Source organism: Leptopilina boulardi, unplaced genomic scaffold, assembly GCF_019393585.1.
Source record: "Leptopilina boulardi isolate dan_hultmark-lab unplaced genomic scaffold, ZJU_Lbou_2.1 LbouV2_342, whole genome shotgun sequence".
NCBI classification, from domain to species: Eukaryota; Metazoa; Arthropoda; class Insecta; order Hymenoptera; family Figitidae; genus Leptopilina; species Leptopilina boulardi.
In genome coordinates this window covers 1,060,403-1,083,462 of record NW_026137910.1, presented here as the reverse complement: position 1 = coordinate 1,083,462, position 23,060 = coordinate 1,060,403, and the positions used below count along the sequence as shown (strand labels likewise).

General features: G+C 26.4%; 1 protein-coding gene across 2 annotated transcripts in view; it reads right to left on the bottom strand.

Moving 5' to 3' along the window:
• LOC127285965 (ras-related protein Rap-1) overlaps positions 1-23,060 on the bottom strand; it is a 126,118-nt gene that overhangs the window by 102,625 nt on the left and 433 nt on the right. Inside the window, exon 1 of one of the 2 annotated variants that reach the window (XM_051312201.1) lies at positions 2,007-2,107. The exons of the other annotated variant lie outside the window; for it this stretch is intronic. The gene's annotated coding sequence lies outside the window, so the exon portion shown is untranslated. Of the gene's footprint in view, positions 1-2,006; positions 2,108-23,060 lie in introns of those variants that run through there. 2 annotated transcript variants of the gene reach the window in all.

Sequence of the window (23,060 nt, the reverse complement as noted above, 5' to 3'; positions counted from 1 at the left end):
TTGTGAACATTAAATTTATAGTACTTCGCGCGTAATTATTATATGTATGCGGAGCCTAGTATTATTGACAGAATACGCAAATAGCAAAATTTGCATTTTGATTGATTAACATTCTTGAATTGAGAAATTTATTGAAAACTAGAAAATAAAAAAATTCCTCTTAAACGAAGAATTTTTTTTGGAATGCATTTCTAAAAATTAAACAATAGATATTATACGTAAAGTACTTTTTGTCCTAAAAATGTTTGATAGCTTTTTTTATATTTAAATTTTCCTCTTGTTTTCTTCTTATAGTAATAAAAATTATATGAATTTAATTCTCAAGATGAAAGGGCTTAAAATTTAATACATAGTCAAGATTCGTGTTTCCCAAGTTCTCATTTCTATTCTTTTGTTTCTCTTCTCGTAGTGAATATATATATATATATGCAGCTAGTGTCATGATTTTCACGAAAACGCAAATTCGCAACATCTGGCTCACGTCGCAAGTGTAAAATATGAGATATAGAGTTTCGTATCATTCTCAGCTTACTTTTCTCTTCTCTTTTAGTTCCTTTCTTCATTCCAATTTCACTACTCTCTCGCCCTTTGCTGAGCACCACCAAAACTGACAGATAAACTTTTCTTTATTTACTTTTGTGCTCAATGAACGACCCCAATATAAAAAGGTGGAGCTTCTCATCAAGTTCGACACATTTCCGGATGTGTTCTCGGAAGTTGGAAAGTCAATAACTCAAGGTACGTTTCGTTCGTAATAATTCAACTTTGCAGTTTGATTACCTCGCACTACTGACTTATCGAATACAAAACCAATCCGCTATACGCATTACTTCACTAATTTATTAATTAGTCTTTGTTATTATAGATTAAAGTCGAATTTTTTTAATATCTCGCTTAAATGAAATTTTTGAACTTAAGTATATATTAGGATTTCAGTTTCTATTTTTAATGACCTATTTAATACAATAATAAAATTTATTAAAGAAATAAAATCGTTTTTTTATTAATAGAAAACGAAAAATTTATTAAATAGGTCATTAAAAATAGAATCTAAAATCTTAATATACTTAGGTTCCAAAATTTCATTTAAGTGAGATCCCAAGAAGCACGTAATATAACCTCAATATCAAGGTAATATTACATGTAAGATTCGTAATATAACGTTGTAATATTACAGTAATCTTACAGTGATCTTAAAATGTCCGCCTCAAGGTAATATTACCGGTAATGTTACTGTAATATTACGCGGTAATATTAAGGTAATATTGCAGTAATATTATACCGTAATATTAAGGTAATATTACAAGAGAATATTACAGTAATATTATGGGAACATTTCTTTACGAAAAAAATCTACCCCTCCAGGGAATCGAACCCCGAACTCAAAGCACACGAGTCCAGAGTTTTACCAACAAGCCAAATTGACTTATAATATATTTACGTTTTTTATGCTTTATGAATAACTCAAATCAGTCTGTAATATTACTGTAATATTACCGTTAATATTACAGTAATATTCCCGGTAATATTACCTTGAGGCGGACATTTTAAGATCACTGTAAGATAACTGTAATATTACAGCGTTATATTACGAATCAACTCACAACTTGAACTACCTAATAATATTATTTTCATTGCGAGGTGTGAAATAAAAAAAAATTGTATAAAATAAATAGTTGAATAAAAAGAAACACTTTTTAAAAAAGATAAAGTAGAATCCACCAGGGATGGGTAAATGTAACAAATTCAAAGTTTTCTACATGTTACCTAAATGACGTAACATATGTAACAAATTGTCGCTAACGTCAAAGAAATATGTCATAACCTCACTTTTTGTACTGAACATGTGTTGTTAACGTTGTTATAATAATAAACGGTAGAACTCATAAATAAAATAACAATAAATAAGTTTGTCTGTAAACAGAAAAATTGAGGTTTTGTTTAGTTTTGACTGACGTCATAAAATGTAACAAACGAACAAAAGTTTTGACAAAAATTACACTAACCTGCGTTAACAGTTGTTACAACATATTAAAGATGAGTATACAATTCACATATTTTTGAATATTTAAAATTAGTTTTTTAATCCAAATGTTTATTGAAATCAAAATCAATCACAAAATAATTATGCAATTGAAATAACAATAGTATATGGAAATAATAGATATTATAGACGACACATAACTTTATAACATACAGTTACCAGAGTTCGGAAGGTAAATTACTATGTGAAAATTAAAGTAAAACGTCTAAAATGTGACACATTTTTCGGGGGGTGGGATTTAAAGGCGTTTACACACCTTATTATTTTTCGATATAGCGAAAAAAAGATGCGACTTTTTGTTGGAGAAATAAATAAATAATAATATGGATCCAAAGAATAAATAAAATTTTACTGATGTAAAAGTACACAAAATATTTCTCTTGATTTCAAATGACTATTTACTCAATCTCAATATGCAATGTGATATAGATTTTGTGAAAATAAGAATTTTTCTCATTTTTGCGGGTAAAAATGACACAGTAAAAACAAAATCTTCTTTTAAGCTTATAAGTTGTCTTTTTTCAAGATGTAAACGGAAGTAGATCATATTGACTGAAAATCAGTACTCAAAAAATGTTTAAAAAGAATACCCTTATCTTACTATAAGTAAGATGTCATACGAGCTGAAATTTAGCTCTAAGCTTGTTGAAGAACTGAAATTCAGTTAGGTTTTAGACTATCATTTAGTCTTATGTTAAAAGAGGGCTGAAATTAAGCTTCCTTACAGACTGTCTTTCAGCGTTAACCTGGTGTGATAATAATCCTAAATTATGACTTAAAAGCATATTAGAATTTTGATATATATATATATATATATATATATATATATTTATATTACTTATAACAATTTTTTCTAATTTATAAATTTGCATTATTTAAATGAAAATGACGAGGAACTTTTATATTTAAAAAAATCTTGTCATTTTCATTTTCAATTCTGCAAACTAAATTTAAAAAATAACATTATACGTAATATATATATATATATATATATAAAGTTAGGAATTAACAGTTTAGAATAATTTAAGCTCTTCCAACAAGTTCCACACAGTTTTGTACTTTTGGTAATATTTAGCGACTTTTTTTCTAAATAGTATAGCTGAGACAAAGGTGAAAGATATGCGTGCTTTGCTGGAATATCCGATATTAAAAACCCAGTAAAAAAACCCATTCTTGTGAATTATAAATGAATAAAACCAAAATTAAAACACGAGAAAATCATTTCTCAACCACGCTTCACTGTACGCGTACGCTATGGCGTTTTCACAACAGACGTTTTGCCTGTGACGTCACAACTACCACTTTAATGCTGACTCTACATTGGCTGCGCAAACGTGTACGTGAACGTGAACGTGCTGACGTCACAATGTTATTCAAATGGGTGACGTCAGCACGTTCACGTTCACGTACACGTTTGCGCAGCCAATGTAGAGTCAGCATAAGACTCGGCGGACTGACACCCAGCTCAAGTAAAGACTTTTAAAAAGTCACTGTCATCTTTTTTTTACTTAAGACCAGTGAATTAAAAATCAGTCGAATTATAAGCTTATTTATAGTAAGAGAACCACTAACTCTTATTTTAAGCTAATTTTCATTATTAAATAAAGTTTCTTGCTTAAAATAAGTTAAAAATTAAAGTAAGCTTACATTCGGTTTCAGATTTTGTTTTTACTGTGGAAGAAATTGGCACAGAAGTAAACTCTAAACTAAAAAAAAGTAAACTCTAATATTCTTAACATTATAGAGTATTTTAATTTTTAAAAAAATTTAATGCACAAAATTACAGTATTTAATGACATTTGTTTAGTGTATTAGAAAATTTATATTTTAATTATCATATATAAAAAAAAACATTTTATATTAAAAAAATTTTAACTTTAATGTTAAAATGCTAATAATTGAACAAAACATATCTGCGGCTTTAGATATTGAAGCCGAATAAGTGGATTAATGAGAAATTGAGTGAAATTATGAACCACTTTATTTGTAATCGTGTCTAGAATAATAATATATATTATGAATAATAATGTAATATACTGGAAATACGTATGTTGAATATATGAATTCGATATATATTTGAAAAGTTACATGTAAAATTCAATTCCAATTTGAATAAGCTGTATATATATATATATATATATATATACAAGAAAGAAGGGAAATTCAAGCTTATTTATCAAAAATTCGTATTTTATCATCTCTTTTATATTTGAATCAAAATTTATCAAAATAATGATCATTAAGAAAAGATTTTGGTATTCGCATGTCAAAAAGCAATTTATCAAATAACGCTCAACGTTAGAATCATTAAATATAAAAAACAATTACACGATAAATAATACTTTTCTCCGCAATTCTATTTTGCTATAAATCAGATTTAAATAATTCAAATTATATAAGTTAAATAAATAATTTCTTTTTTTATTATATCTATATATATATATATATATATATATATATATATATATATATATATATATATATATAAAATGTCTTTATATTATAAAAAGATTTCACCGCTGTCTCCAGTATAGGTCATTCAATGTCAAGTGTCTCTAAGATTCAAGGTCATAGATCAAACATAACCTCAAAATTCTAGGGCATATATTTCCAAGATTCAAGGCCTTATTTCAAACATAACCTCAAAATTCAAGGACATAAGTCAAGGGACTGTTGGGTTTGAGGCAAACATAACTTCAAATTCCCCTAAGAACACGAACATAACCTCAAAATTTAGATAAAATTTTAATAATTTTAAGCATTTAACAAATTAATCATTAAAGTGGAAAATAATAGGGTTGGCGTGCGAATCGCGCAGGGGGGCGTGGCCCCCCTAGAAATTATAATAATATAATATCTACTTAAAATAGGGCTATGGTCAGTGCCCCTCCATTTTTTCCTGTTTAAAAAAATGTTAATAAACTAAGTTTCTAACATTACTTTATTAAAAAAAATATATATTATTAATTAAAGGAATCTTTAAATTAGTGTTTTAATAATTTTTTTAGTTTAGGAATTTGACCAGAATTCCCCGACGAAACTCCAAATAGAATTGTCACAATTGTCAATTGTCACTCTTATAAATATTCAAGAAGAAGTATTAGAAAAAAGGATCTTTAAGTCAAACTGGCTGTGTGGTAAGAGTACATGGCTCGCGTCCCAAAGGTCCTGGGTTCAATACCCCATGCATGCAAAAATTTTCAAAATCATTTTAAATAGAAAATATAAGTTAGACATAAAAAAAATTGTAAAAACCGTCTCCTACGTTTTTCCATAAGTACGATATTTCTTGAGAACAGCGTAACAGCCTTCTCAGGCGCTGGTCAGTTTCTCTGCACGGAAAAAAAGAAAAAGTAACTTTTACTACTTTAAAAGTAAAATTGGACCTGTCCGAAGTTTCTACGCATCTCTGGCAACTTTTACTCCAAAAATAGTAAAATTTACTTCAGAAATAGTAAAAATTACTACGGAAACAGTAAAATTTACTACAGAAATAGTCAATTTTACTATTTTTCGAGTAAAAGTTGCCAGAGATGCGCAGAAACTTCGGACAGGTCCAATTTTACTTTTAAAGTAGTAAAAGTTACTTTATTCGTTTTTCCATTTTTCTCCGTGTGGGAAGGGCCACATAGGGGAATCTAGTCGAGGTATACCCACATTTCATGAAATATAATAATTTTGTATAAAATATATGTTTATTTTTTGTAAATTAAATTTGTTTACAAAAAAATGTCCACTTTCTGAAAAAAAAGAAAACATAAAAAGAAGGAAATGTTTGTAACAACTGCCGAAGGCGTGTAACTGCTAGTTGTGTCAGTTACTGTTATGTGGTTTGCACTTCGAGTTTACTGGTTATCAAGTTTCGCGCGCTCTAAAATTGGTGAACACCCGAGTTGCATACAAAGTCATGCTTCATTCTCATGACTAAAACTATTACTGTAAATTCAAACGTTTCATAATGCACATCAAAAGTTTCAAACATGTTAAATTGATAGATCTGTTAAATAAAAAAAGTTCAATCATTTAAATAAATAAATGTTGAATTTAATATATATATATATATATATTATTTTTAATATAAAATGTACACAAAAATTTTTTAACTTATGTTATTATGTGTTACATGCTATGTTTTGAACGTCCTGTGAGTTAGAAACTTGAAGTCGTGAGTATAATAGCCCCTCGGTTGGCGCTGTTATTCTCAGCAAAGTTTGTTTATTTATAAAATATCCTAAACATATTTTTTTGTACAATTTTAGCTATATGAAATCTTTTCTTTAGATATTCTAGATTACGTAATATTAATTATTTAGAAAAATTTTAACTTAAACATTTTTTTATAATTTAATAATTATTAAATTATCTATACGTGTAGAAAAACTGCTTTAAAATTTTTCACATTGTTATTAAATGTATGTTTATATGTAAAAAAAATATTGAAAAAAATTTCTAACAATATATATATTTTTTCTAATAAATATACGTTATAACTAATTCGTTTAGATTCTTACTTTCTAACATTTTGTTTTATTTATTTAAAAATATAAATCCTAGTTTTTTTTTGCATTTTTCTCTTAAAATACTCAATAAAAAGTTAGTGCATCACGTGTACATCATCGCAACTAAATTTACAACATTTACCCTGCTATATTTTGCAGAAAAACTATAAAACTCTTCGAGATCCAGTATATATAAAATTTGCAAAAGTGCAAAACAAATTTTTCAGACTTTCACGTCTTTATGAATTTTTTTCTGCGCTCTTACAAAAATATAAGTAATTTTAACATTTAGCGCTTTCTGTAATAAAACAATCAAACAATATTTATACACTATGCTTCAAGTTTAAACATTTTAATAAATATTCTATTAATTAAAAACTGACACTGAGTATAATAGTTCCCAGTTGACGATATAAAAATTTTCACTAAAAACAAAAAAAATAAAATTTTCTATATACCATATAGAAAATGTGTCACCTCGATTATCGAATTGTATATATATTATATATATATGTTTATTTAGTAAATTTTATCTACAGAAAATAGTCAAATTTCAAAAATCAATGGAATCTCAAATTTCACAGTAATAATACTCGTGAAGCAAATGGACAAACAGTACAAGCTTCATTTGCATAACAAATGTATGATCAATACCTATCCCAGATACACAAGCTTTCGTCCTTTAACGATATGTTTCGACAGACAGAAAGTGGATACTCAGTGATTTGTCCATCAACTATCGGATTCTATCTTCTCGTTGTTTCAATTTCAAAGCCAGATTACTACATATATATGTATCAAGATTCTTAACATAATTTCAAATCCCATATACATACACATACCCACACACACACACACACACACATACACATACACATATATATATATATATATATATATATATATATATATATATTAGAGGGGCTTCGCGCGCCAACCCCCTATAAATAATAATATTTATTATTTATTATTTAAAATTATATTTAATCATATAGACCTGTATATTTTAATTCTCATCTGTAAACTTCATTTTTATTTATTCTGAAATTAAAAAATAAAGTAATTAGTAACGTAATAAGTTTTAACGTATTTTTAAAGATTGGTTTTTAGCCAAATTCTTTAAGAAAAATTTTTAATTTTTAAAGAATTTGTTTCCAAGATGCACCACGGAGAGGTGTAATAAGCTTTAAAGTTTATTACAAACCAATCTTGCATCTCACCTAAACTAAAAATTACGCGAGTTGAACGGTAGGCGAGTATTGTAAGCTCCCGCGTAGCGTCGAAGTTCTCGCCTAGCGTTCATTCTTGAATCAGCGGCGGCGACGATATCTTTTTATAATATAAATTCACTAAAAATATTAAATATTATTTTGATTAAATTTATTTTAAATCAAAAGTTTTTACATTTGGACAGCAAAAATTTATTTATATTTTAATATGAACATAAACTATATTTTAACCTGCATCCGTAAACTAAATTTTCATCTATTTTGCAATTAAAAAGTTAATTAGGAACGGAATAAGTTTTATAAGATTAATTTTTGCCAAATTCTTTTAAAAAAATTTATTTATATCCAAGATGACCCTAATTTTGAGGTTATGTCAGTGTTTTTTTCTATGAATTTGACAAAATTTTGAGGTTATGTTCGCCTCCATGCCTATCACCTTTGACGTAAATTTGAGACTGTTATTATTTGAGGCATACGTTACGCGAATATGTATGCTTTGTGTGCTCAATGGTAGGCGAGTACAGCGAGTTCCCGCGTAGTGTCGAAATTCTCGCCTATTGTTCATTTGAGACAAATTCTGAACGGTACGCGAGTCTGAATACTTGGTGAGTTGAACGGTAGGCGAGTACTGTGAGCTCCCGCGTAGCGTCGAAGTTCTCGCCTAGCGTTCATTCTTGAATCAGCGGCGGCGGCGATATCTTTTTATAATATAGTAATGATATATATAGTATATAATGCGATGTAATTTTGTTTTGTATGATAATAATCCACGTTTTACTTTTATAATTTTACGTATATTAGCTTTCGCCTATCAATGCGCTAGGCCTCTTCAGGTAATAAAACTGTAAAAAAAGATTAATTTTATAGAGAAAATCAGATTGACATAAAATTTTGTCTATATTACTACATTTATAATCAAAATATGTAAAAACAAGTTGTAAATTCATATGTTCATTACATGAACATTTTGCTTTCTCTTTACGATCAGCAAAAAAATTTGCTTCCTCGTGGAGAAAGCAAAATTTTATTGCCAAAATGTGAATTTTTGATTTTTTAACTTTCATTAATACTTTAAATTTACCTCAAATGTATACTTTATATATATCGATCGATTCGTCTTGACGTAAGGAATACGATTTTATTATATATAACCTTAAATTTTTCTATTTAAAAATTTTTTCGATTAAAAAAAAATTTTTGGAAAAAAGACGATAAAATTTTTTTTGGGGTATTTTTTAAAATCCTTTTTTGAGATTTGAGATATTAATATGATAAATGAGTCTACCAAATTTTATCTAAATCCATTAAAACCTGTTAAAGTTATTTTCTAAACAAAAAAGGGATCCACACACACACACGGAGAAAAATGAGTTTGCTATTATATGGATAGCTAATTTTTAGCTACAGTAGCTAATATTTAGCTGTTACAGCAAACTATTTTAGCTATAGTAGCTAATTTCTAGCTGTATTAGCTAACGAAAATTGCTGTCCATATAATAATAAATAAGGTTAGCTAAAATAGCTAAATTTTAACTAATATGGCTAACTTTTTTTCTCCGTGCACACACATACATCCGGACAATTGATCAGGATCTCATATAACATGTTTCTATAAAGAAAAAAATTTGTTTCCGCCACTTTAAAAAGTTTTATAAACTGCTTAACTTATGTTTTGTACATATTTAAACTATTTAATAATATTAAATAATATGTAAAACATGTTATTTAAGTTTGTATGTACAAAATGTCAAGAATGAGTCGCATTTAACCATTTTTTTCTGAAAAGTATTTTAATTTCAGTAAATCGGAACAATGATAAGTATTTGAATTACACTTTAATATTATATCTAAATACATTCTTTATTTATAGTGTGGAAATATAAAAACTTTTATTTTAAAAGTTGAAGATTCTTCCCTTTATCGTTACTTTGAACCTTAATAACTAACCTCATAACCTAACTAACAAATTATTTGTGCGCAGTAGTTTTCTATGACACCTACGAATGCGCAGTAAATTTTTTTCCGCAAACCCTATAACGGGGTCTCTAAACTATTTTATTAAATATGTAATAATTTGTAAAAAAAAATATTATAATATATATTTTAATATAATTATATTTTATTATATTTGAATAATAATTTTAACCTTACAGTAAGTTTACACCAAGGTTAGAATAACCTTACAGTAAGCTTACAATATTAACTTACCATAACCTTACCGAGTAAGCTTTATACAACCTTTACATGTAAGCTTAGTACAACCTTTAAATGTAACCTTACTATAACGTTTACATGTAACCTTACTATCATGGCAGAAATTTAAAGTCCACCGTAAGTTTACTACAAGCTTTATGATTATGTAACCTTACCATCCATACAAATAATAATAAGATAACCTTACAGCAATATGTTGTTCTATGTGGGTACTTTAAGGGGATGTTCCCATTGCGGAGGCCAAAATTAACACAAACGTTGCCAATTTTTTGCGGGACAAGAGGTGTTTATATTATCTGAAGAGGCCTAGCGTTGATAAGCGAATGCTAATATATGTAAAATTATAAAAATAAAATGTGGATTATCATATACAAAACAAAATTACATCTCATTACATAGTGGATTTTTTGAAAAATCATAACTATGTAAAAGAGGGTGAAAAATTTTTTGAATGATTTCGAAAGGTTTTTTCCTGCTCTTTCGTATGGTGCAAATTCAAAATTTACCCCTTTTTTGAAAATCAAAAATATTTTTGACTTTTTTTAAGGTTCCGTAGCCGAAGGGGAAAATGGACGGATACTGGGACATGGACGGTAACTGGTACATCCACGGTACATGCGTATTTTTACGTGTAGATCACAGGAAAAATATAGCGAGCACGATTGAAGTTGATGATCATATTGTTTTTAAGGAAAACTCATATTTTTAGAAAAAATCATGGATTTTTCGAATAAAAAAAAGAAAAAAATTTTATCTTAAGGGATTCAAATTTATACATTTTTACGTATGGGTCAATCCATTATATTTCGAATGAAGTCGTCGCTGGCTAATTTTTAAAAATTATAATACTTTGCAGGAATGATTTTGAAGTTATCAAGATCACGAAATAAAAAGAATTTTATTAAAATTTTAATTATTTATTGCAAAATATGAATTTAAAGTATATGAGGTATTGAAAACTGTCAATTTTTTAGCCATTAGAAAATATGCAAAAAAAAGAGAATTTACCATAAAAATAAAAAAAAATTGTTGTAATTTACTAAGAATGAATAAATTTATCATTATCAATTGATATAATTATTTAAATATGTGAAATAATATATAAAATATGATTTTCAAGTTCGCCTGTCAAATAACCTAAATTTGCAAATTTCATCTATTAAATGTGAGAAAGAGAAGTCATTAAATTGAAAAAAACCTTACCAAATATAAAGTACCTGTGACTAACTTTTAGTTTTTCTTAGCACTTTTTTCCTTTTTTCTTCATAAATGTGAAATAAAAAGCAATAAAAATTGGCACTTTGCTTATTTTCACTATTTTCAAATGTAAATAACTTTCTTGGAGAAAACTGAAAAATTACAAAACTTGGGCAATATCTAATTGATCACTAACCACACACACTGGAAAAAAATTCGCTTTGGTCCCGAAGATACTTTTTGAGATAATTATGTTTAAATTTTTCACAATTTTTATCAGGTTAATGCATGTGATTTTTATAAAATTGAAGTTAGTTCAAAATGTTTTTCCAATAAAACCTAACTTCGTCCTTAAAAAATTACATGTATTAACCTGATAAAAATTGTGAAAAGTTTAAACTTAATTATCTCAAAAAGTATCTTCGGGACCAAAGCGAATTTTTTTCCAGTGTGTGTATTTAGTGATCAATTAGATATTACCCAAGTTTTGTAATTTTTCAGTTTTCTCCAAGAAAGTTATTTACATTTGAAAATAGTGAAAATAAGCAAAGTGCCAATTTTTATTGCTTTTTATTTCACATTTATGAAGAAAAAAGGAAAAAAGTGCTAAGAAAAACTAAAAGTTAGTCACAGGTACTTTATATTTGGTAAGGTTTTTTTCAATTTAATGACTTCTCTTTCTCACATTTAATAGATGAAATTTGCAAATTTAGGTTATTTGACAGGCGAACTTGAAAATCACATTTTATATATTATTTCACATATTTAAATAATTATATCAATTGATAATGATAAATTTATTCATTCTTAGTAAATTACAACAATTTTTTTTTATTTTTATGGTAAATTCTGTTTTTTTTTGCATATTTTCTAATGGCTAAAAAATTGACAGTTTTCAGCACCTCATAAACTTTAAATTCATATTTTGCAATAAATAATTAAAATTTTAATAAAATTCTTTTTATTTCGTGATCTTGATAACTTCAAAATCATTCCTGCAAAGTATTATAATTTTTAAAAATTAGCCAGCGACGACTTCATTCGAAATATAATGGATTGACCCGTATAAATTACAAAAAAATATAGCGAGAACGATTGGAGTTAATTATTATAGCTTTTTCAAGGAAAAACTGATAATTTTTTATAAAAATCATGATTTTTCCCCAAAAAATGAAGAAAATTTTATCTAAAGGGCTTCAAATTTATACATTTTTACGTATTTTTACATGTAGATTGTAGTAAATATTTAATAAACATGATAGGCAGTTATTTTAATTGAGTTTTTTCGAAAAATAAAATTTTTTTTAAAAGTTGACTTTTCCCTTAAGTTTTAAAATTTTTGACCTAGAAAGATAAAATTTTCTTCGTTTTTGGGGGAAAAATTTATGATTTTTTTTCATCTCCAATTGTTCTTACTATATTTTTTTTGTATTGTTTTGCCATTCTTTATAATTTGCCATTTGCTATTTTTTTATCTTTTGAAATTTTTTATCTGTTGATATTTTTATTATTTGGTGAAATCCCCCTCAAATTTTAGGTTTAAGTGTATACGGAACCCACGGTTTTAATGCGAGTGTAACTCGCACTTGTCGGATTTTTTTTTTTTTTTAATAAAGGACAGTTTTCGAAATCATATAGGTCAAAATTTTTTTTATCTTTTTATACAATAGTTATGATTTAAAAAAAAATGCAATTGGATCACTTCAGGAATTTCGCCCCATATATTTTACTTCCAGTAAAATTAGTACCGTTCCCATATATAGAAGAACTTGTTTTTTTTTCCTTTAATTATATTTTAATTAAAATAAAACATTCTTTTTATTTTTATTAATATATAGAATGAGAAAATTAAGAAACTTTTGTTGTTTATTAATTTGGACAAAGTGCGAGAATGTCAGTCGGATTTTCATCGCGAGAACAGTAAATGGTGTGTGACATCTGGTTAAGTCTCTCTCAGAAAGAATAGAAGCTTATACCTGTTGCAAAAAAGTTGACATTTTAACAAAGATGGAAATTTAGTTTTATTGTTGTGACCAGAGTCTAATTTTGACTCGGCATGAAAGTGCCTTTAAATTTATTATATTCTTGCAATATAGAGAGTTGGATAAATTTCAAATTAACTTGAGAATATTTCAGTTTTTAAACATTCTTGAATTTGAATTTGAAATTTTTTTTTTTATTAATTATTAAAATATAAAAATAAAAAGAAGTTTATATTGGAATTATATAGTTTAATATTTTCATATATTTAGAGTTTCGAAACGTCAGTAATATTTATTTTTATTTATTACATATTTAAAAAAATGAAATTCATTTTTTGGCTGAAACGGCAAGATAATTTTAACAAGTTTCTATACATAAATGATGTTAAACGGAAATATCTTTTTGTCAAGTTTACCTACTGCAACTATATATGTGTTGTAAAGGAAAACTTTTCGTATAAATTTCTCCGCGCACTAAATTTTCTCCTTTTTCTTGGAAACCGAATTCTATATCCTTAATTAAACTATTCGTTACGCGTAGCATGAGCATGTTTCACCGCGACTGACATTTATTGTATTTCAATTAATTTGAATTGTATGTACAAATTTTTTACTAAATTTTTTAACAATTTAAACTGATTATACATTACGGGATTTTAATGTCTTTTTAAAAAAAAATTCTCAACTATATATTTTTTAATGTTTTTTTTTTTATTGTTTAAAAATACTGAATAACAATAAATTAAAGGAAATTATATCTATGACAATATATTGTCCTGAAAATCGTATAAAGACAATTTTGGAGCTCTTAATTCTTTGAATAAATCACAATAATAAATTTCGGTAACGGGAAATAATCCAAGATAAAATGAGATAAATGGAGATCACTCGAGGGTGAAATGGACTGAGGGATTATTTGGAATAGAATATAAGATAAGTAACGTGATCATTAGGAAGAGAATAGTGAGATGAATTTGTGAAAGATTTTTATAAAATTGTTCCGTTTAGCGGAAAATAAAATTATTATTACTATTATTCATGAAAAGTATTTATAAAAAAAATTATTTAAATTACATAATACACGTGTATGTATTATGGATAACACGATGTTATTGAATTCTCGTCAAAGAGACATTTCATTTTGTTCCTTTGATGCACACTTACTAGGATGTGGCTTAAGGAGCTTTAACTGATGATGATATGACGTGAAACCCCTTTTGAATTTTGCAAAAATTCATTCTAAATCTGAATTAGTAGAAAATTTTTAACTAATTTAATTTTACTGTAATTCATTTATCTTTTCAACAAAATTTTGCACATAATTTTTATAAAATTAACAAATATAAAAAATAAATTTAATTATAAATAATTAGGTCAAAGCGGAGCCACTAAAAAAAATTATTTAATGAAAATTATATTATTAATTTATGAAAATTTATAATTTGAATATAATCTAAATAATTGTAAATACTATTTACTGCGTTTTAACTGGCATTATTTTTTACATTAAATGAAAAATAGTTGCATTTATGAAGATAAAGTTGTATATATATATATATATGTATATACTTTTTAAAGAAGAAACGTGATGACTTTATAAACAAAAAAAAATTTGTACACTCAAAGACAATATAATTTTTTTTTTCCTTTGTTACTCTCGAGTTTAGCCCCGAGCTTCGCTTTTATTACAAGTATATGTTGGAAAGTTACAAACTTATTTTGAATTCAATTAGAATCTAAATTTCTTGCTTTAACTTTGTGGAACTTTAAAATAAGTGAAATTAATTTTAACTCGCACACGAAACTACAAGAGATGAATATTTCACATTACAAGATATATACAAAAAAATCTGCTTCTTAAAATCTCCTGATGATTATTTACATTACATAAATTTAAAATAATAATTTAATTTTTTTTTAATTCATTGAATTTTCATTTTTAAAAAATGATTTCTTCAAATTATAAAAAAAAGAAAATTTTAAAAAATGAGACTTTTACTTTTTATTGTAATAATAGACGCAAAATGAAGTTTTCTTTTATAATAGAGAAGCGCTTGTTTTTCTCGTGTAAACAATTCTTATGACGTCACAGCACTTTTGAAAGGATCACGTATGAAGTAGCTTTTGAAAAATGAACTTTTCTTCAACATCGTGCCAAGTGTCGGGAAACCAAACTCTAAAATCTTCAAGATAAACTCTTTTTAAAAGTTCTTTTCACATTTCTTATAAACTGTTCTCTATTCAGTCAACAGTGCTTCCTGTTCATTTACATATTTTTCTTCTACTTTTTAAAAGTCATAAATCAGTATGTGTACCTTTCATCTGCATTTGTTTCAAGTTATATTCAATAAAAAAGAAAAAAAAAATTTCTAAAACTTTTCTATTGTTGAAAGTTTTAAAAATTAACAATATATAATATATAATATTAAGTATGATCATGAAAAATATTATTTTAAATTTTGTAAAATCATGGTGTTATAAAGTCAACAACTTTAAAAAAAAAAAATTTTCTAAAAATATGTTTTTTACAATTTGTTTATCAATAAACATTATAAGAAATATTTTTTAGACAAAAATTTATAATAAATTTTTTAATTCAAAAGTGAACTTCAGCATCATGTAAAATCATTGAAAATAATAATTTCGCACTTTTGAAGAATACCGCGTATAGTTTTGCCATGGATCGGATCAGGGTTTGATCGGATTTTAATGCATCGTCGGGCCTTTTGTGGCCCTGATTAGCAAAACCACTTTTTCTCGTGGCCCTGATCTGAAAATCTTATATTAAGATGAGTCTTAAAATCAGCACTATTATAGTTATAATGGAAATTGCATTCCGTAAATTCAGCAAAGCTGCCTTAAAAATGTTATGCCTCTTAAAATAAGACCTCTTTTCGGCCTTAAGGTAAGACTTTCTTTTTACAATGTAGATACAATTAGTTATCTATGCAATTGTTTATTAAAAATCCACCAATTCAAAATACTTTCATAATAGAGCTCGTTGGATGCGATATTACGTATTTGTAAGTTCAGAATCACGGAAACTTTATTTGTTTGTAAAATATTTCATTTCCTCTATATAGAAACATGTTATATGAGATCCTGATCAATTGTCCGGATGTATGTATGTGTGTGTGTGGATCGTTTTTGTGAACACGATATCTTTAACAGGTTTTAATGGATTTGGATAAAATTTATGTTTTAGCTAAAAAAATTTAGTGTTTTTTAAATTCAAGTTAATACATAAAATAATTGAATTCCTTGCATTGAAATAAATCGATTCGTATATATATAAAGTATATGTTACACCTAAAATGAATTAAAATTTTCTTAATTTTTCAAAAAATTTAATTAATTTAAATCAGTTTTTAACTCGAAATGTTTTAAATCGATCAATTGATTAGAGAAATTCATAGCTTCCTCCACGAGGAAGCAAATTTTTTTGCTTCACACAATGAGGAAGCAAAATGTTTATGAAATAAACATAAAGGACCCCCTCTTTGTTTTATTAACATTAATTAATTAATATCTCGAAAACAAAAAACATGTCATTTGGTTTAATTTGTGGGATGCATGATTATGTTCTAAAAATCATTAGTTAGAATTTTCATTTTATGGAATTTCATTTGTCATAATTATTTTTGAGCCGAATTTTTATTTGTTCGAATTTTAGTATTCTGCAGAATTTTCTTCAAAACGATTTTCTACATTACAGAATTTTTATATAACCGAAAATTCACTTCACAGAATTTTTATTTGCTCGAATTTTCATTTAACATAATAGGCATTTTAAAGAATTTTTATTGGGTACAATTTTATTGCATATAGAATTTTCTTTCAGATAAATTTTCATTTGTTCGAATTATTATTTCATATAATTTCCATATAACCGATTTTTCATACTACAGAATTTTTACTTAACCGAAAAATCATTTAACAGAATTTCTAATTAATAGAATTTTCATTTGTCCGAAATTATAAATGGCCGAATAAATATATACATATATATATACTTTTTCGAGTATAGAATCTATTGAAACTCATTTGACACAAAAAAAGTGCGTTATATGCTTTGTGATTATTTCCTGGAACTGTAAAACTATGTGTAAAGAGAAGAAAAGCAACGTATAATCTCAACTATTATTGAGTTCTATATATATATATATATATAGATATCCAGAGTGATCGGATTATAATCGAAACAAAATGCAAATGAAATTGATTCTGATTTAAAACTATGTACCATTATTATTTCTATAAAGCAACCACGGATCCGTTTTTGTAAAATATGTAAAATTTAAATATTGAAAAATAGTGATTTTCATTCACAGAATTTAAAGGGACTCTGATTTTTATAATATTGAATTTTTTTTTAAATTACTAAAGCATTTAAAAACCCTCATACAAGTGTTATAAGCTTATATGAAATTAAAATTTTCAAATAACATTCTGATAAAAAATTTTAAAACACCTAGCACAACCACGCGTATTTTTAGTAATTTTTATCCTAAACAGAAATTAAAAGATAGAATTACATTAAGTCGATATTTTATTTGGACGAAATTCTACATGGTCGACATTCATGAAGAATTTTATTTGGTCAAAATTCTAAATGATTGACATTTAAAGTAGTCAACATTTTTTTATTTGTTCGATATTTTATTTGGTCGAAATTCTAAATGATTGACATTTAAAGTAGTCAACATTTTTTTATTTGTTCGATATTTTATTTGGTCGAAATTCTAAATGATTGACATTTAAAGTAGTCGACATTTTATTTGTTCGATATTATAAATGATAGAAATTTAGAAGCATCGAATTTTATATCTTGCGAAATTTAATTTGGTCAATATTTTAAAAGCTCGACACTTTTTTAGCTATACGAGTTTCCTTTCTATGTTGTTTGTCAGTAAAGTACATTGAAATTTTGCAAGAAGATCGAAATTATTGATGTAAATAATAATAACAACATATAGAGAGGAAACTCGTATAGCTACACAGAAAATTAAAAGGCATTAAAATAAGCTGCAACGCTTCTTATTTTAATCCAATTTTGCTTATTTTAATCCATTTTGGTATTAAAATAAGCAAAATTGGATTAAAATAAGAAGCGTTGCAGCTTATTTTAATGCCTTTTAATTTTCCGTGTAAAAAAAGTGTCGAGCTTTTAAAATATCAACCAATTTCGAAAGATATAAAATTTGATGTTTCTAAATTTCTATCATTTAAAATATCGAACAAATAAAATGTCGATCATTTAGAATTTCACGAAGCTGAAATACGCAACGTTTATGATAAATGATTTTTAAAGAAATAATTTTTTAAAATAAAAAATTCTATAATATTTTGCCTAAAAAATATTTCTTGTAGTTTTCATTAATCAACAAATTATAAAAAAAAATTTTTTAGGCAAAAAATTATAGAATTTTTCATTTTAAAAAATTATTTCTTTAAAAATCGTTTTTCATAAACGTTGTGTACTTCAGCTTCGTGAATTTCGATCAATTAAAAAATCGAACAAATAAAATTTCGACCACTTTAAATGTCGTTCATTTAGAATTTCGACCAAATAAAATAATAACTTAAAGTAATTCGAACAATTAAATTTTCGAACTTTTTAATTTTTGGAAAAAATCATGCGCCTCCCCTCGATGAAGATTCAAGGGGCAAGTAATCCAGATTTGTTAGTCAGCAATATTTTTTATAAAAAGAATTAATTTCCTTTCCCCTTATATTTTTGACCAATAAATTTAATTTTATTCAACAATATTTATTTAATTTTTCTCAACAATATTTTAGATTAAAAAATTAATTTTTTTCAGCAATATTTTTTATAAAATTATATCTAATAAAATTCTTTAAGGAGGTTATAGGGATTGACTGAATAAATCAAAACAGAAACCATTATTTTAAGATTTGACTTTCTCGGTACTGTGAAACGTCTGGCAACACCACATTACGTCAGTCGAGTTGCAAATGGTTGCTTTATGACTTGTTTACTTTAATAAAACAATTATCCCTCTATTTAATTAACTTTAATTTAATTTTAAAAATGTATAATCAATTTTATTTATTAACTTTTATTTTCTTTTTAAATATAACGTATTTTATACGTGCTATCAGAATACAGAATAGCATGATCAAGTGTGCAACGTTGCCAGACGTTCTGACAGCTGTTCAATTTAACGTATAAAACGTGAAATATTGTTACAAATTAATTTATTGCAACTCTCACAAGAACCTAATGACCCTTTTTTAAACGGATATTTAATCATTATATATCTGTTTTGTATTAAAAAAAGTTTCATCAATTTCTTAATATCAGGTAATTTGTGGTGAACAAATATGTATGAGAAAGTACTCAATTCCCATAAGACTCAATGTTAAATGTTAAAAAACAAAAACACTCATAACTTTTTTCACAAGTACCTAGAGGTCTCAAAAATTTAACAACATTTTTTTGAAACCTTTATCTAGTAGTGGACCAAGTTTCATTAAATTGGTAATATCAGATCTATTATCCCTATAACCTCCTTAAAATGAAAATTTTAACTAATGATTTTTATGGGATAATCATGCGCCCCTACTTTTTTTAAAATGTCAAGGAAAATGAGAGGAATAAATCTTTTTCAGAACAATTTTTTATAATTTTACAACTAAAAAAATTATTAAATAATAATTGAATAAACCTGTGTTTTCTTTAATGTTCCAAAGGAATCCAATTATAAAAAATTATTCTGAAAGAGATTTATTCCTCTCATTTTCCTAGACATTTTAAAAAAAAGTAGACCTCAATCCGATTATTAGAACGGAAGATATATCAGTTTTAAATTTTTTGTTATTATTGCAAATCTCGTAAAGTAACAAATATTTTAAGCTGCAATTTACATAAAAGGTTAGTCTTACTATACATAACAAAATTCCAAAGTTTCATTGCAATCGGTTAACCTACTCCGATAAAGTCAAAATCTCACCTGGAATCGCACTTTTTATTTTATTTTTATTAAATTTACAAATATTATTTTTATGTTTATTAACTTTAATAGTAAATAAATTTAAAAAGATATTATATAAATAAATAATAGTTTAATAATAAAATAATAATAACGGGGATAATTTGAGAGAAAATTCTTGGAAACTAACAATTTAAAATTTTATTAAATTTTCTCTGCACTTTTCCGGGAAATTTACTCCTATAATTTTCTGGAAGTTAACTGAGGAAGTTATGAGGAAGTTACCAAGGCAAACTGCCGAACCAAAGACATTATTAGATTCAGGGAAGTACACAGGAAGTTTCCAGGAAGTTACCCGTGATAGATAGTAAAAATGATTCTTACAATTTTCAGAGTTGAGACATTTTTGAAATTTACGATTCATTTGTTATGAAAATAAATCAAGAAAAAAATTATTTTCTTGCAGAGGTAGAAGAAAGTTATAGATAGTAAATATCAAGAATTGAATAATAAAAAATATCCACAAACTTTTTACAGTTTTTTAGAAGAATTATTCTTTTTTTTTTATTTGATGCTAACAATAATAAAAATGTATACCTAATGTTTTTATGACAAAGTATTCAAAAGTTTTTTGTTGTAACAGCAAATTCTATACGTTTTCTAACATTTTTTCGCGACGCAATAAAAAAATTATATAAAATAATGTTAGAAAAAAAAATTCTTAAATACTGTAGTAGAGAATAAATTAATAGAAATATATTGTAATATTAAACTTAATAAATTTTTCAAACAATTTCTACCGAAAAAAAAGGATATAAAATGTTTATAATTTTATTAAATATCAGCCGAAAATAAAAAATTTTGTTGATTTACAAACATAACCTAACAAAATTCAGTTCAACCAACTTGTTTCACGCTTCTATGCCACATCTCTGTTTTCTTTCATTTGGTTTGAATTGAATTTAATTAATTACAACACTTTTAAAATCATAAAATGAAAAACTATTATTACCTTCAAAGCTAAAAAATGAAAAAAAAACACTGATATAATAATCAATACAAAAATCGATATTAAGGAAATCAATCGACACATTGACAAGGCTGACAAGGTTGTGAAGTTAAACGCTACCATAGCACAGGAACGGAATTATTTTGTATAAGGCTAAATTTATTTATTTGTTTGTCAAAAAATGTTGGGCCTAATCCCAGACATTGGGACTAATATTTTGGGCACTTATACAACATGTCTGAACGCAGAATTTCATAGGGATTACGAATTTGATACTGAAAATTAGTGGTCTTATTTAAGAAAACCACTTTTTTCATTGTATAGCCCAAAATTGGGCCCCGGGTCCAATTTTTTGGTTTCAAAGATGTAGATCTTTTTGTTTGGAACAACTTTTGTCTTGAACATTTTTTACGAAAATTCGTACTTTTCGAGATATTTGCAAGTTTCCATACTATATAATGAACGTGAAAACTAAGAAGCGCGCGTCCCATCGCGCCGCACGGGACGTTTAAATTTTTTTTTCACAAAGTTCTTGCTGTCTCATTATGAAAATTAGAGCATAGGTAATAAGTAGAAATTTTTTTTTTTGAAATCTAAGAGGCAGTTTTTTCAAAAAATGAATTCAAAATTTTTTTTTCATGAACTATTTTTTTCTTAAAATAGCATCTTTTTGTGAGAAATTTGAAAAAAATTACGAAGCTGAAGTACGCAACGTTTATATAAACGATTTTTAAAGAAATAATTTTTAAAAATGAAAAATTCTATAATTTTTTGCATAAAAAATATTATTTTATAATTTGTTGATTAATGAAAACTACAAGAAATATTTTTTAGGCAAAAAATTATAGAACTTTTCATTTTAAAAAATTATTTGGGTGCAGTTCCGAATAGCACATACCTCTGATTTCGATAAAACTTGGTATCCCTACGTAATTTGGTGCGCTGATTACGAAAATCATAGTGAAAATTGGCGGAAATTTAATTATCATGGTAAAAACCATAAAAAACACCATAAAATCATGGTTTTTTTCGATTATCTCGTAAAAAACAAAAAACTTCGAAAAAAGTTTTAGACGAAAGTTGTAGATCTCTAAAAAACACACATTTCATGTTTTATGCATTTTTTACCAAAAGTCATTATTTTTCGAGAAAAACGCAAAATAGTAAACACGGCCTTCGGCCGCGTGAGGTACTGCTCGCTTCTCTTTTTAAGAAATCTTGGCGAGAGGGGGTGGATGTGTCCGAAAGTAATTTGCAGAAATTATCATATTCACCATTACTCAGGATCCAACGAATTCCGCAAAATACTTTCGGCCATATCCACCCCCTCTCGCCAAGGTTTTTTTTAAAAAGAAAAGCGAGCAGTACCTTACGCGGCCGAAGGCCGTGTTTACTATTTTGCGTTTACCGCTGCTGTAGACTCCACCCCACAATTTCTGCAAATTACTTTCGGACACATCCACCCCCTCTCGCCAAGATTTCTTAAAAAGAGAAGCGAGCAGTACCTTACGCGGCCGAAGGCCGTGTTTACTATTTGGCGTTTTTCTCGAAAAATAATGACTTTTGGTAAAAAATGCATAAAACATGAAATGTGTGTTTTTTAGAGATCTACAACTTTCGTCTAAAACTTTTTTCGAAGTTTTTTGTTTTTTACGAGATAATCGAAAAAAACCATGATTTTATGGTGTTTTTTATGGTTTTTACCATGATAATTAAATTTCCGCCAATTTTCACTATGATTTTGGTAATCAGCGCACCAAATTACGTAGGGATACTAAGTTTTATTGAAATCGGAGGTATGTGCTATTCGGAACTATATCCAATTATTTCTTTAAAAATCGTTTATATAAACGTTGCGTACTTCAGCTTCGTAAAAAATTGATCTCATTTTGATAACAAGAAAAAAAGTTACATGTTTTTTTTTTAAAAAATG